Source organism: Odocoileus virginianus, chromosome 3 (assembly GCF_023699985.2).
Source record: "Odocoileus virginianus isolate 20LAN1187 ecotype Illinois chromosome 3, Ovbor_1.2, whole genome shotgun sequence".
Taxonomy (NCBI): domain Eukaryota; kingdom Metazoa; phylum Chordata; class Mammalia; order Artiodactyla; family Cervidae; genus Odocoileus; species Odocoileus virginianus.
Window position 1 is genome coordinate 56,098,624 of NC_069676.1, and position 15,250 is coordinate 56,113,873.

Here is a 15,250-nt window from a genome sequence, read left to right on the forward strand (position 1 = left end):
GATCTTTACCAGTTGCCAGACTCCTAGACACTTCCTTCCTAGGATGTGAGGTATTTAACACTCAAAAATAGATTCTGAGGTTAAAAGAACTACACCCAGGCCCAGCCAAGTCCTCCATGGCTCATCCATCAACAAGTCCAGTTTTGGGGTTTCACTCTCCCTAATTCTAGTTCCCGAATCTCATTCTTCATGTGGGAGACCCCACCTGAAGCCCCACCTCTGTAACTGGCCCAGCAGCCAGACCTTCTGGCTCTTTGCCCTTCCAGTTTGTGCTCCCTGTTTCTCTCTTCCTCTCTGCTTTACTGATCCTAGAAATGAAGCCCAGTGGCAGACACCCCCAAAATATTGGCAGACTTCTGCTGTGGTGCTCATCTCCCTTGTCTGCCTGTTTTTAGACTGCTTGTCTGGGCTCCAGTTTATCTGTGAGGCCCACACATTGCCTGGACTACCACCTGCTTGCTGCCACTCTTTAGATATGAACATGTTCCCTAGTCAGACTGAAATTATCTGTGATATAATGGATAAGGTGGTGGTCATTTTGCAAATAGCATATATACATGTCTAATCATTATGTTGTATATATTAAACTAATATTACACATCAGTTATATCTCAATTTTAAAGAAAACACAGATTAAAAACTCTAAGGAAGCTGAAAAAAAAAAAAGGTGAGGGTTTTGGAGAAAGAGAACTTTGGGGTCAAATCTAGATTTGCTGCTTCTGAGAAACCTTGAGTTAGTGATTTAACCTCTGAGTTTCAGTTCTTGCATTTCAAAATGGGGGCAAAAGCAGCTCCTCATGAACTGGTATGAACCACTATACAGACAGCATATAATATTGTGCCTGGCACATAATTAGCCAAAAAATTAATAAATGATTTTAAAATAACAGAACAAAAACTTGTGGTTGCCCTAAGCTGGTATCCTAAGCACAATGGATGGTTCTATTTCAGGTTCTGGCCCCTCCCTGTCTTCTTTTCAGCCCCACCCTATCACCCCTGCCTGACCCCACCCTAAGAGTCAGAACTATGAACCTCCTGTCAGGGCAGAGCCACAAGTCAGCAGAGTAGTATGACTGCAATGAAATAAAAACACACAGCCTTCTATCAGGGACTTTAAAAAGGCTTCTAAAAAGATGGTCCTCATGTTTGGTTTTAAATATATGGTTTTATATATATGGTTTTAAATATATGGTTTTATATATATATATGTATCTTCTGGTTTTGAGGCTCAAGAGCAAGAACTTTGGCCCTGTTTATATTTGTATCTAAAATGGGTATTGGTCTACCTGTTTCTGCACTGCCTGAAAAATAGTAGGCAGTGCCTGATAAACATCATATATATAATTTTTAGACTGTCAAGAACGAAAACGTCAGAACAAACAGGGTGAATATAATCAAGGCCATGTATTCAACATCCTAATGGCATCAGGGGTCCCACACTAAGTTCTGTATTGACAGAAAATAACAAAAGAAACCAATATTTAGCAAAGGGCAGAGAACAAGAGAACTAAATTCCTCCACAGACAGAAAAATGTTTCCAGAGTCTGTGGTTGCATAAGTGACTTTGCCGGAGGAGAGGAAGACTGGTTGAATTTGGTGGGAGCTGGCAGCAGGAGATGCAGTAAAGAATGAGAATTAGGGGCTTCTAGTGGCAAACTCAAAAGGTAAAAACCTCACTTGGACAACTTTCTGGAATGTTAACTGACAGCATAATTTGCCTGAAGAACACTCTGCTTGGACTACCAACTCTACCAAGTAGACTAAAAAGACCATCAGAAAAGCTAAGTTAGCTGTACAGTGATGATCAGAAGGTCTGATCCTAATTGCAGAATATCCCTGATTATAGAATCTTGGGTTGTGTCTCCCACCTCATCTCTCCAGACCACCCCAGAAGATCTGTAAGATTCCACCTGTGAAAACACTAGGAGTTCTTAGAAGGGAAAGAAGGAAGAAGACTACAGGGTAGAAAGAAAGCAGGGTGGAATGAGCTTGAGAAAGCAGGGTTCTTAAACCTGTGGATGACAATCTACAGAAGATAACTTTCAAAAATCAACTAGAAGCAATGGGCATATAAGATGAGAGGGGTCTCTTCAGGAAAGAAGACAGCTGGTCCCCAGCAAAAGAATCTGAAAAAGCACTCCCAGGCAGATGGGGTGGGGGTTTGGGGGGGAGGCGCTGTTGCTCTGCAGAGAACTCCCCGTCAAGATCCATGAAGAAGACAAGAAAGAACAAGCAGAAGCCCTGTGGAAATGGAGATGGTGGCAACACTAGTGAAGCACTTCAACCACCTTGGAAGAAACGGGCTCACTGTTGAAAGTTAGGAGGCATTTAAGAGTAAAATGGAAAATAAAGATTCCAGAAGAATTAAAATCATGGCTTGTTGAGGACTGGGAGTTAGTTACCACGCAGAAGCAGCTGTTTCAACTCTCTACTAAGAAAAATGTAGATGTTATTCTACACAGCATTTACAAAAGCTATAATGGGGGGTGAAGTCGCTCAGTCGTGTCCAACTTTTTGCGACCCCATGGACTATAGCCGACCAGGCTCCTCAGTCCATGGGATTTTCCAGGCAAGAATACTGGAGTGGGCTGCCATTTCCTTCTCCAAGGGATCTTCCTGACCCAGGGATCAAACCCAGGTCTCCTGCATTGTAGGCAGACGCTTTACCATCTGAGCTACCAGGGAAGCCTACAAAAGCTATAAAGAGTATGCAAATTGCAAGAAATTGCAGGGAAATGTTGGTAATAAGGAGTATGTGGTTAACAAAGTTGTGACAGGAATAAAAGAGTATTTCAATATGATACTGGGCACGGCTCTACACATTTTAGAGACTCCAGTATGCCAAAATCCTCTTGGCTCACCCTGATGTGCCAATGTCCCAGGGTTAGGCAGCACCACACCTACTGAGATTATTTGTAAGAATTGGAGTAATAGTGGCACACATGCCTCTTGATGAGAAGTCTTGCACTATTGCTGGGCTGTTTGCATGATTTCCTAGAACTCCTGGCAAAAGATGCTATGTCTCTGTTTACTGCCAATGATTACAGAGTGGCTTCTGCTGAGAACCACCACAAAGCCCTGTGAGGGTCTACTGAATACTAACTGTTATGTCTGCTATCTGTAAACACTCTTTTTGTCCTTAGTCTTTCTCTTGTATAATTGATGTTCTTTAAAATTGCTAATGTATAACAGGGCTTATGCTTCAGTTAGTTTTCTGTTTTGTTCTAAACAGAAAATAAAAGGAGTGCAGGCTCCTTTTCTCATTTCAAAGTTCCTACCAGTGCACGCAGTAATTAGACAAAGAAGAAACATTCACTGGAACATTTTATTGCCTACTTGACAACATCGCTTGAATGCTTGTGATTCTACCTCTTTGAAACTACACAATTTTCTGTGTTAAGACTGTGTGCAAAAAATGCCCTGATTCCTAGTTCCAAAGGTTCAACTTAATATATATATACCTGAAAACCCAAGCATTTGTGCTTTTTTTAAGTGCTTGAAGTAAAAGAGCCCATCCTCTGAAAGTTCATTTGTGTTGTTGCTTAAACATTCTGTTAATATCGTTCAAATTGTTGAAGGATGGTAGTTTGGTCCACAGTTTTTGCATTTGAATCTAACACACATTCTAACATGATAAAGGCAATGCACTATTGTATAGCCACAGTTTTCTGGAGAAGGTGATATTTTAGGAATTGCATTTCAGATTTTAAACAAAATCTGTCTCTAAATTTCAAAGTGGTTAAAAAAAGAATGGGAATTAGGAAAAGGGCATATAAAAGATTTATATGATTTTATATGACATAAAAGATTTCAAAGATAGAGCTTATGCTATTTCTTATATTGTGTGATAGGTATCTATCTGAGCATTTGTGTTGTGGTTGTTGATATTATTATCATTGTTTAAACTGTATCTGTGTATTATTAATACAAATACTCCTGCATGTATGATACATGATAAAATAGAGAAAAGATAAGGAGGAAAAAGTGGGGGAAAAAAGTAGATGCTTTCAGGTATAAACTGGCCCTGAATTTGAGAGGATTTGCTAAGTGCAAAGCGTCAGTATGTTTACTTTTAAGGCATCCTGTCTTCTCCAATATCCACAGGTCTCTTTGACACCTTTTTCCTCAAGGACAGAGACTTACTCCTTTCCAAAAATAGCCCTAAGTAGACTAGGAAACTAACCCAGTATAGAGGACCACTTTATGGAGAAAGGGATGCAGACTGGAATAGTGCCTGAATATTTCTGCTTTCTCTGTGAAAGTTCCCATGAAAAGCAAAGCAAAGAACTAAGGACATTTTGTGACAGAAACTGTTGGTCAAAAAAAAGACCTCAAATATTGATCCAGTGATACAGAGATTTCTGGGTTTAACAGACCAGTTAAATCTTTTTTCATAATTATTTATTGCAAATTAAAGTAAAAAGCACAATATAAATCTAAGACAAAAAATCACCCACAATCTTTAGGAAAAATCATTTTTATCACTTATCTGTATATAGTTAGAGTTTCCTATATCAGTAATAATATCATATATACAGTTTTGTTTGTATTCTATTTTGCTTAATGTTATATCATAAGAATTTTTTTTCTTGTTTCTTTTTTTCTTTCCTAACTTTCTAAAATAACCAATATAAATGGTAACTTTTAAAAAATATAACTGGGAAAAAATGGGTAATCAAATGTAGCCTTGCCAATTTCGTTCTATAAAGACACTGATAAAAATTACAATGTACTTTCATAATTGTTTCTTAACATCAAATAATAGTTGTAATTTTGTGTTCTTTTTATTACTTAATGGTTCTTATTTTTTTCTCATTTTGTCTTGGAATGGCCAAAAGTCTCCTATGAATCAGGTACTAGCATTTAAGAACCACTCATGAAAACCAATGGTCCTCAAACATCATTATAAGGAACTCTTGGAAGTCCCTGGCATGGCCTGAACAGTGCAATAAAGAAAAAGCAGGTCCAGCGATTTGGAATCCTCTACTCTGACGTCAATTCTGATACATTTGCCTTTTATTTATCTATACTGAAGTACAGTTGACTTACAATGTTGTGTCAGTTTCAGGTACACACACACACACACACACACACACACACATATATTTTAGATTCTTTTCCCTTACAGGTTCCCTGATAGCTGAGTTGGTAAAGAATCTTGCCTGCAATGCAGGAGACCCTGGTTCAATTCCTGTGTTGGGAAGATCCACTGGAGAAGGGATAGGCTACCCACTCCAGTAATCTTGGGCTTTCCTTGTGGCTGAGCTGATAAAGGATCCACCTGCAATGCAAGGGACCTGGGTTCGATCCCTGGGTTGGGAAGATCCCCTGGAGAAGGGAAAGGCTACCCACTCCAGTATTCTGGCCTGGAGAATTTCATGGACTGTATAGTCCATGGGGTTGCAAAGAGTTGGTCATGACTGAGCAACTTTCACTCTCACAGGTTACAAAATATTGAGATACTGAGTACAGTTCCCTGTGATATACAATAGGTCCTTGCTGGTTGCCTATTTTATATATAGTAGTGTGTATATTTTAATCCCAACCTCCTAGTTTATTCCTCACACTACCCTCCCCACTGCTCTTTCTTTTTATATTGGGTTATAGAGGATTTTTCTTTTTCTAAGAATATGGGTACTAAGCAAAAGCAGGAGTCAAGAATTTTGATCAAGGACTCAGAAGACTATGTGTGGCTTCATTTTTTTCAAAAATATACCAGTGTGTGTGCAGAAGAGCAGGTGAAACTTTAGTCAGTAAGTTGGTGGCAGAAGTTAAGGGGCAAATAAGCCAGCCTCAGTTCAGATTATAAAATGTTGTGCTAGGGCTTAGTTTTGGGAGAGCAATGAAATAATAATAGATACTTAATTAGAATGCATATTCCTCTTGTGAAGAAACTTCATCTTCATGGAAAAGGGGCATATATTTCCTAATTTCTTCTTCATAATGATCTTTAGCTAGAGCAGACTTGAAGCCATACAACACTGGAGGCGTGATGGAGTTGTTCCATGATGCATGTAACAATGTATAACACCTTGAAATCAAAGATGCCAATTGTAAAACATACCTCTGTAAGTTTTGCAACAAGTTTAAACATGTTCTTTTTCTCAGGGAAAAGGTCTCTTTAGGAAATATAGGTTCCAGAATGTAGTCTTTAAGCTAGCTGTTATCACTTCTCCCAAAGAGAAGGGGCTACAGGTGAATCGTGCATGCATGCTAAGTTGCTTTAGTTGTGGCCAACTCTTTGTGACCCTATGGACTACAGCCCACCAGGTTCCTCAGTCCATAGGATTCTCCAGGCAAGAATACTGGAATGGGTTGCCATTTCCTCCTCCAGGGTATCCTCCTGACCCAGGGACTGAATCCAGGTCTCCTGTATTGGCAGGTGGATACTTTACCATTGAGCCACACGGGAAGCCCCCTCTCCCCCACCCCCACTGAGCACACTAGTTCCTAAAGAGTTTTCCTGAACTTTATGCCATGTACTGAAATATATAAGTCATTATTGAATATCTTGTAGCTTATGAAAAATGCATTTGGGGGAATGCAATTCAATGGGGAAGGTAATTCTGTACTTGGATAAAAGTACAGATGCATGTGGGAAAGAATAACTCATTTCTTTGCCAAAAAACGACTTCAGTTATAGCTGAAATATCCTTCATCTGTGCCATTTCAGGAGGCAAGAACCATCTTCATACTTCTAATTTCCATCTAAACAATGTTTTTTGTTTGTTTGTTTTTTAACTTAGACTCAGAAACAAGGTATGAGATGAAAAATCCCTAAGGAGATTAATATAAGTGCTCAACCTGAGGGTTTGGTATTTTTCCACATGAAAAATACCCATGAAGTGGAGGCTTATTTTCCATTAAAAAACCTGATAAAACTAGCTTAAAGTACCTGGCTAATAGAAAATCACTAGTAGGCACGCATCAGCTTGCTGAATCTTCAGGTAAGCTAAATACCAAAGGAATGACATTAAAGCAAATCCTTAAAGAATGCTAGTAGAATGCCTAAGGAGACTAAAGGATAGGGACTGAATTTCTGCTTCCCAAGTATGTATTTTACCAACTGGACACAAAATGAGGCCTTATATCAGAGGTTGACCAAAAGGAGCATGGCGAGAAAGTTACAGAAATATTTTCCAATTCCATCACTGGATAGCTGTTTGAATTTTGGCAAGTTTTTTATTTCTATGACTCAACTTCCTTTCTCATTAGTTATGCTGGCATTCTGTTTGTACCCATTTCATGTAATTTTTGTAGGGATTAAATGAATTCATGAATGATAAATGCTTAGAATATTCATAGTATGGTATGAACACTCAATAATAAGTATTGTTATTGTTAAAAATGTATAATATATAAAAAGAATACAATCTTCACAACTCAACGCAGGAATTGCCATTATAAGATTCTTATCAGATATTCATGCAGTTTCTTCTGGGTCCCCTTGAGTGAGAAGGAACTCCCACCTTTCTGAGACAATCATTAATGGGCAACTCTTACTATCAAAACTTCTTATTTTTATCATGCTTAGATTTACTATATATTATTTACCTTCTCACTTGTTCCTTGGAGCCACAAATAAAAAGTCTAACTGGGAAACTTCAGTATTTTAAAGACAGCTCTTTTGTACTTCCTGAGTTTAATATTATTACTTAAAGAAAACCTTCAAACAGGTCTTATGCTAAATGCTGTACATAGTGACCTCATTTAATTCACAAAACAACCCTAATAATAAATTTATATAAATAAAAGTTTATATTTACCACGGTAAATCTATCTTCTAATCTAGTTCTGAAGTATGATAGGATCTAAAAAAAAAGAAAAGAAGAGCAATAAATTAATGAATAAATCTGCTTTTTATTTCGCTTAAGTAAAGCAAGGTTTACAGATGACAGATACACTGTCCAACATAAATAGGAGACGGTAGGGTTATGTTCGACAAGAGTTCTGCTTGACCCCAGAGCTCAGGCTCTTAAACACTACTGCACCATGTTCTCTAGTCAACATCATAATCCCTGTTCCTAGAGCAGCTCATATCAACAGATTCTGGAATCTTTATTCATTTCTGGGAAGACAAACTTGAGTTCTCTGTGGCGCAGCTCTTCCAGGCCAAAGAAACTATGTCCATTAATGTTATGGAGAATACCTTCTACTTCCTGAACTCAAAAGGCAAGAGCAGCTACCAGTCCTTGCCACTTACCAGTGGTCGTGCCATAGAGCCTTGCAACAGCTCTTTGAAATCGTCATTTTCCACTGTCAAGAGTTTTCTTGTAGCACTTAGCAAATATCATAAATGAAGAATGTTTTGTTGAAATATTGGTCAAAATAAGTAAGTTACTTCCTAGTATTTGGCATAGTGAGAAGTGCAAATGCTTCTCTTCCTTAGGAAAATGTCAGTGCAGTTGATGATATTACTAGTTAAGTAAACCCCTTGATACTGGGCATGAGGAGCTCTTGATACATTAAACTATACTTGATTTCTTCAGGTCCGTCCTATTTGGAGACAAAGCAGTCATGGTCAAAACGAGGGAGAGCCCAGCTTATGCACCATGGGATTCTTAAAGACATCCACATTGACCCTTGTACTGGTGCTTGAAGATGCCAGTGATCTTCTTTAGAAACTTGAATAAATAACTTCCAAAAAAGAGTAACTATATTCCCAGTAGTTATTCAGCTAGTTCCATCAGTAGCTCCACTTCCACCACAAAATGTGGGTCTCTCAAGAAAGCCATTCTCTACTGTAGAGCATGCATCACTACTTCAGCCTGGTCAGCAAAGATAAATGACTGGATTTCTTTGCTTTGTGTCCAGTATGCAACAGACCTGCAGGCTTCCAGTTGATGAGGACTCTGCGTAAAGGGCCAAGACAGCTGGTCCCAATAGCTGCACTAATCACTTTATCAATGAACGAAAACAGCACTGTTGCAGAAAATGAGGAACCCAGGAACCTGTCTTTAAGACTTATTTCAGACATTTACTAGTTCTAATATCTTAGGCCAGTTATTAACTTATTTAAAATGCAATTTCCTCTTCTATAAACTACAGATGATAGTAATAGCCAACTCAGTCTTACACATGAATCAAATAAAATATATGTGAAAGCACTAAAGAATTGTTTATGTATCATCCAAATGTAAAGTAGAATCTAGGTCATATTATGTAATCATATTTTACAAGGAAATATTTCCCATGATTCATTAAGTCTTTCGAACCTGTTCTAGGGTCCTGTTCTGGAAAGCAGCTATTTCTTAATAGAGATGACACATCTGGCTAGGATATAATGCAAACCTCAAATGGGCTAGGCTGATAATAGCAGTTCACTCCTCTTGACTCCACCTTACTGCCCTATGGCACTTTCAGCATCGTGAGAGCAACAGTCCCTCTTGGTACTACAACATTCATTTATTATCAGAATCTCAACTAAGAAATTCTGAGATGCCTTTCATCTCAAAAGAGAGCAAGTTTGTTGTTGGTGGTGTTGTTTTATTTTTCTTTTAAAGCATTTCTCTCTCTCCATCGGGAAATCACTGAATCATATAATCTCAGTTTTGGAGTAGGCCATAAAATTAATATAAACCAACTTCTTTACTATATAAGAAATACCAGGAGATCCCTGAGAAGTGAAAATCATCTATCTGGCTTCTGATTTGATGGAAAAAAAAAAAAATCTCTATTCAAAAGGGAAAAAAAAAAACAGCCCAAACCAGCCCATTCATGACCTGAGTCAACAGACTATTCTCACCTTATTCAGTAGAATTCAACTGACTCAACTTGTCATCCATGACTGATAAAAAATTTTAAGAATTTTAAAGTATATCACTTTTTTGACTACTCCATATTTACTGAATACTGAATATGACCTGGCATTACTTACTAGAATAACCACTCATGAGTCTCTGTTCAGGGTCCTTTTCCTCATACTCCATTCCTAATGCAAAAGAGCAATCGTAGTATTCACACCTTTGCTGAGTGATGGAACGAAGTATTATTCTGATTCAAAGCCTTGACAAGAACCTCATGTCAGCTAGCACAAACTAAAAACTGAAGTAAAACTCATATTTTTTCCAAAAATAATTGATTTTCATTATAGAAAGTGGTCACTTCACAACATGTGGTATAGAACTACTACTTTTATGTAATCTCAAAATTGGGATGAATTTTTCTATCTCAAAATCAAAAGGTCTTCCATATATCTTGATATGTTTTAGCATAATTTTTGTAGAATCAGAGATAAATCTGACATAATATAGTTTTGCTATGAAGCTGAGTATTTACCCCTTCAAGTGTCAAACCTGGTTCTATTAAAAGAATTTTAAATTCAAACCATTATTAAATGGAGTCAATAGAGAACAGTGGTCAAGTGTACTGGCTTTAGAGTCAGAAGAATTCTGTTGGTTCCCAGCCTTATCACTATATGACTAGGACAAATCACTTTAATTTTCTGGACCTCAGTTTTCTCATTTATACTGTAAGAAGTGTTATAGTACCTATCTGCTTGAATTTCTATATGCTTAAATGCTATAATTTTTGTAAAGTGCTAAACATAGCCCTTCCTATATAATAAGAATTCTAGGATGTTTAGCAAGTATTATTATAAAATGTCAGTTTCTCTACTTACTCATCAGAGGATGAAGAATGTGATTTAAATTTTCATTTTGATTCAGAGTGAAAATTATTAATATATTTTAGAGTATACATGTATGTGGTAATAAAAAGTGTTTTCCTTAACTCTCTTTGATGTTAAGCTTTATAAGTAAAAGGGAATAATACATTAGCATAGACATTAAGAATATGTTCTTTGAAGTCACAAACTTTGGTTCAAGTAATATATTCATCAATTACTAGCTGTATGGTCTTAGAAATTTTATTTAACTTTCTCTGTTTGGGTCTCCCTTTCTGAAGGACATATTGATGATTACTTCTCAGCCACTGCTGCTGCTAAGTCACTTCAATCATGTCCGACTCTGTGTGACCCCATCCCTGGGATTCTCCAGGCAAGAACACTGGAGTGGGTTGCCATTTCCTTCTCCAATGCATAAAAGTGAAAAGTGAAAGTGAAGTCGCTCAGTCATGTCCGACTCTTCGTGACCCCGTGGACTGCAGCCTACCAGGCTCCTCCGTCCATGGGATTTTCCAGGCAAGAGTACTGGAGTGGGGTGGCACTGCCTTCTCAGCCATAGTCTTCTATAAAGCCAGGTGCAAAATTGGTTGTTCTCAGCATACCTCAACCCTTTGAACTTAATGTTATATTTTTCAAGAAATACTGTAATTCTTGTCTCTACTAGAGTCTGTAGCTCTCCTTGGCCAGCATCATGTCTACTTAACTCCAGCATCCATCTTAAGACCTAAAAAACTATAGAGACACAACATGTGGCAGCAGAATAAATAAATGCTAGAAGCAGATCAACAGGAAGAAGATGAGTTTAATTTTGGATACCTGATAGCTTGAAGATACTACAGAATATTTAGGTAGAGGTGTTCAAAAATTTATTAGAAATTCAGAATGAAAACCCTGGGATAGTGGGAGATACTGATAAATATTTTATGTCATCTGGAAGTATAACTGAAGTCACAGATAAACATAATCCCTAAAATTATTCCCAAACTATTTGTAACACATTATGAAAAGGGAAAGTGAAAGTCAGTCAGTCGTGTCCAACTCTTTGCAATCCCCAGGCCAGAATACTGGAGTGGGTAGCCGTTCCCTTCTCCAGGGGATCTTCCCAACCCAGGGATCAAACCCAGGTCTCCCACATTGCAGGCAGATTCTTTACCAGCTGAGCCACAAGGGAAGCCCAAGAATATTGGAGTAGGTAGCCTATCCCTTCTCTAGCAGATTTTTCCCAAGCCAGGAATTGAACCGGGGTCTCCTGCATTGCAGATGGATTCTTTACCACCAACTGAGCTATCAGGGAAAGCCCATAATACATTATACTATAAACTAAACATGGATGATGGCTTTTATCTTTCATCACTGCAAATGCACAGAGTTCATGTGATTGTCTTCTGCTTACAGGCAAAGAACAGAGCTATGTGCAACTGTGTAATTCAGAGGTCCATTTCCTTCTTATATTTCATAGAAGACAGACCAGGACCAGGTTTTTGTATTTAGAGTCTATCACACTTAGTTGAAAAAGTCAAAGGCATGAAATCAGGAATAACTCACAAAAGTTAATATTAATATATTATAATATTAATAATACTAATATATTATTTAAAATATAAAAATATATTTCTTATAAGAAACAGCCACCAGGAGGAGTAATTATATATCAAAAGTGATGAACCTGTAGGTGAAACCTGTTCCAAAAATTAACATTTTAATTCCAAATTTAAATATATAAACAGCTTTTCTTTACAAAGTTTTATAAACCTCACTTGAGAGGTGTTTCAGGGGATTTAAAGTGTTACACATTTGCTCTAAAGAACAGTATTCTGCTGATGTATAGGATTTTCAGATCTATTATGTTCTTTTTCTCACAGTATAAGCTGTGCCAGAGAATCATAAAATATTCCATCCACACAGCCACTGCTTAAATTCTCTCACCAGGAAGCCCACCAGGTGACCCACCTAGCCATGCTGAATATTTCTATTGGCAGGAAACTCACTTCCTGTTAGTTTGCACAACACATCTAGGACAATGCTAACAGCTAAAAAGAGGTTGCGCTTTTTGTTCTATACATTTAAAACTGGCAAATGGCTCAAATGTTTTGCTAAACCTAAAACAGTTCCGTTGTTCTATAAACCTCAAAGGAGATTTGAAGAATAAATTATATGGACTAAAACAGTCTAATAATTTCAAAATGGTCATCTTTTCAGAGCCTATTAGTACTACTGAAAGAAACATAGAACAAAGCTACAATTGACCTTAAGATATATATATGTTTCATTTTAATTATTTCCAAAATGCATTATTTATGAAGGAAAAGAAGCATAAAATGTTTCTGGATGTTTACTTAGGTTTCCTTATCCTCTGCTATTTTTTAAAATAATAAATCCAGAATGAAAGAAAGTTAACAAGCTATTTTGACTTTTTTGAAAACAAAAATTAATAATAACTTGAAATGGTGATTTTTCTTCACTGCATTACATCAGTCACTAAGATATCCTTGGACTGCAGCCTTCCCTTTGTTGTTGTTGTTGTTGTTGTTGACAAGTAGGAATAAGTTTCTTCAATCGTACTGGTGAGATCTGATACTAAGAAAATACTTACACATTTAATATGAATCATTTGTCTTTATAACCTCTCCATGAAGCAAGTAATAATAAATTTGAATTTTTACATTTGGGAAAGTTCTGAAATAGTTTATAGTGCATTCTAAGCACAGAGGACATTTATTTGCCAGGAAAAGGATGCCATGTCTTGGGCACCACAATAAATTTAACTGCTTTTAAGTAAAATAGACCTACAGTAAATTCTTTCCAAAACTTCTGGTATAGAATTTAAATCTTTAGGGTTTACTTAAGTCACAATTAATAGCTAATAGACCATTACAGAGTCTCTTTGTACTAGAATTTTTTTCCTTTCCAACAATGGAAATTAACAGCTCAAAGAACTTAAGACACATGCTTTTTTCTAACCCACACCAAGTAAATAAACCCTAGGTTTTGCTTGATTCATGTGGATTCTTCACTAAAACCTGAAAAAATGAAAGAATTCATGAGAAGACTGTAGCCTTGACTTCTGACACCTGTAAAGTGTACTTTTACCAGGAGCTGCAGGTATCCCCTCAAGTATAACAGCGAGAACCACCTTGGATTAGGATTCTCTCTGAGTGTCCCCTTCATCCCTAGTAGACTGGGATGAAGCATCTAGAAAACGAATCCATATAAAGTTATGCATATTCTAATGGGTCAGCTTCTGTCCTTCCATTACTGTATTTGATCCCTAAGACCCTATCTGAAATATCTTATACCCTTATTTGATCTTATACCCTTATTTGGTCTTTGGAGATTTTTCTATGGATTGTTAAATGTTGAAGTAAAACAGTCATCACCAAATGAAAGGCTAACTTTTACTTCTCATCATTATGACCACAGCCATCAGTGTCATCTGTGAGCAATGCATTGGTTCAACTGTTTCTTGCTAGCTTAGTAACCACAGGAAGATGCCTTGATCATCTCTGAAACTCTTTTATCTATCATTAATCAATCAATCAATCATTGAATTCCTAAATGCATGGTATTGTGCTAGGCTCTGGGGCAACAGAGGATAAGATGGTTGGATGGCTTCACCAGCTCAATTGACATGAATTTGAGCAAACTCCAGGAGATAGTGGAGGACAGAGAAGCCTGGCATGCTGCAGTTCACAGGGTCGCAAAGAGTCAGACACGACTTAGTGGTTAAACAACAACTGGGAAAATAATCATAAATGGAATTGACTTTGCCCCTACTCTTACAAGTGGACCTTATTATTTTTTTTTTTTTTTTGTAGTTGGGGAGATATGATATACTTAGTGCAGTACTTTAAATATAAGAGCCACTCAGTAAATAACTTTTGATTAAACAGTAACCGGGTTTAGGCAGCATCAGCATTTTCATTGTGTTATTCACCACTTAAAAATCTCCAATGGATACTCTGAGAAGTTAAAGAAATGAGAAATGGTTCCTGACTTTATGAAGCTTACATCTGGACTTGGGAGACAAGTATATAGAGGGTACTTGCTAAAACAAATAAATATGCAAGAATCCACAGGATAAATATCAAAGAACAGACACTAGGTACCACAGGTGATCAGAGTATGAAATGATTACTAGGCTGGACCACTGTGAGAATGCTTCTGAAGGACCTGGGCCTTACCCCGTAAATCTGACTAAAGACTTCTTAGCTTTCAGCTAGAGTCTCTTCTTTGATGATTTCTTGGGTGACTCTCCTCCAACAATATCTATTGTCTCCATTTTTTATGCTACTGTTTGCTGAAGGCAAAAATTAAAATGGAAGCCCATATACTTATATATATAACACAACCCCATGGACTGTAACCCCCCAGGCTCCTGTGACCATGGGATTCTCCAGGCAAGAATACTGGAGTGGATTGCCATTTCCTTCTCCAATGAATCTTCCTGACCCAGAGATCGAACCCAGGTCTCCTGCATTGCTGATGGATTCTTTACCATCTGAGCCACTAGGGAAGCCATAATTTACTTAGTCCAACTATTTAAAACTTATAGCTAAGGCACATTTAAATAAAATCATATCCTCCTACCTAGGCAAATAATAGCATTACTGCAATATGAAAACCCAG

General features: G+C 37.4%; 1 protein-coding gene and 1 pseudogene across 1 annotated transcript in view; one reads left to right on the forward strand and one right to left on the reverse strand.

Annotated features, from left to right (window-relative positions):
- The window catches only part of LOC110144797 (serine protease inhibitor Kazal-type 10-like), a 151,651-nt gene that overhangs the window by 113,800 nt on the left and 22,601 nt on the right, over positions 1 to 15,250 (reverse strand). The gene's annotated exons all lie outside the window — the stretch shown is intronic.
- On the forward strand, positions 2,000 to 3,084 carry LOC110139816 (mortality factor 4-like protein 2; annotated as a pseudogene).